Consider the following 1,964-nt stretch of genomic DNA (forward strand, 5'->3'; position numbering starts at 1 on the left):
GCGCGCTGCCTGACGAGAAGGCGCAGCGAGCGAGGGAACGGCTGGGCACACACCGGGGCGGAGGGGCGAAGGGCGGCGGCGGCCACTCGGCTGAAGCCTTTGCTGCCGCGGTAGTGAAGCCTCTGCTGAGCCTCTCCCCGTGCCCCGTTAACCATCCCACCGGCAGGCAAGCGGAGGACAGCCGCGAAGGGAAAGCCCCTGGCAGGCCCCCAGCGCCCGCCATGGCGGGGCCCGCCCGTGAGGGCGGAGCCCGCGCCGGGTTCGTGTTCCGCTGCGGAGTCTCTCTGCTGGAAGAGATTCTGCATAGGTGCTTCTGTTCCAGCTCCGCTGGCGCCTCTTAGCTGGAACTACACCTTTGAAGTTGTTAGTGCTTCATCTCCCGATGCTTGGAATAAATACTGGCGTTAGGGACGTGCTTAGGGGTTGCTCTCCTTACAGTACTACGAACATCGCCGGGCAAGCCAATAAAGCGCACACTCGAGAGAGACATCCATTATTTATTTCAGAGTTGTACAAGCCTGGGTGCTCGATGATATTGCAAAAATCAAGGAAGGAATGCTCACTGGTGACAAGTTCCGTAGTTCCCTTGTCAATCAGTATTCTCTCTGGGTTAATGACTCTCTCTGGGTTAATGACTCTCTCTCTCGGTTAATGACTCTCTGTCTCGGTTAATGACTCTCTGTTTTTTAATGACTCTCTCTCTTCTCATGCTCACCAGTCCGCATGCTCAGGCTCTCTCCTGCTCTGCGGTGGGCTCTCAGCTGGTGGTTGTGATCTGTCCCTGCTGGAATTACCTTTTACCCAGGCAGAGCTGATTCAGCACAGTCGCTGAGCTGTCTTTATTGGTTTCTTCCTCATCTTGGGAGTTCTGCTCAGTGTCCTCGGGGCCCATAAATTCCGCATTCTTTGTGTCCACTCTCTGTGGTACATCCTTCTCCCCAAGCCTGGTCTGAGGTCACTGAAGCAAGGTCCAGCCCCAAACCTGAACGAGGCAATTCTACCCACAAGAGCCAGCCCTGGCTGCCCGGCTGAGAGCGAGACATTCATTCTGAAGAATGAAGAATTTTAGGAAAGTTCAGATGATGGTTAAATTAGATGTTGCTGAGTTAGCAGAGGTAGATAGATAGATCGGCTTTGTTCACAGGGGACAGTAACTGGATCTTAGGTAAGAGCTCCAGGATCTAGTGACTCATTGCTTGTCGACTGTGAAAAATGCATATTATATGGCTCTACGCAGATATTTACTATATGTGTTACGATAGGTTGGAAAGTTATGTTGTATTAACGTTTTAATAATATAGTAAATGTAGTTTTGTAATTAAAATTAAGCTTTAGTAGTTAAAATAGAAATTATGTGTGTAAGGTATTCTTTTAATTAGCTCAAGAAAAGGAGAAGATAATAAAAAAATTCTTCGTACAGGGGTAACAATTACAGAAACCCATAAATTTTCCAGAGGAGAGGAGTTTACGATTTTCCTTATCAACAGAAACGAACTTCTTCAAGCTGGACTTAGACTGGAAGGCGCCTGGGGATTATAGAAAATTTCTTGACAAGTACCAGATGAATTTCTTGTTTTAAATAAAATATATGCACATTCATAAAGTGTTTTGTGTATGCAACAGATTACCCTTCTTAAGGAGTAAATTTTCTTTTAACGGGGTCCTTTTCCTGGCTCACTTTTGTCCAGAGAGGGGTACCCAGCCCGGGCTGTAACTCTTTGCTGTTATTGTCTCATTAATTGTCCTAACTCTAATTGTGTAACCTTTATTACTACACTTGTATTATTTTTATAACCATTTTATTTTCATTAAACTTTTCTAAATTTTTGAAACAAGTGATTGGCGTTTATAACATCGACTTTCTGTTCGGGTAGCTGTGCTCATCATGAGAAACAGAATGTGATAAACAGATTTCAGGGGCACAAGAACAGCTGCAGACTTCCCATACTTGAGGAATCCATTGG

The sequence above is a fragment of the Anomalospiza imberbis genome, chromosome 3 (assembly GCF_031753505.1).
Source record: "Anomalospiza imberbis isolate Cuckoo-Finch-1a 21T00152 chromosome 3, ASM3175350v1, whole genome shotgun sequence".
In the NCBI taxonomy this organism is placed as follows: domain Eukaryota; kingdom Metazoa; phylum Chordata; class Aves; order Passeriformes; family Viduidae; genus Anomalospiza; species Anomalospiza imberbis.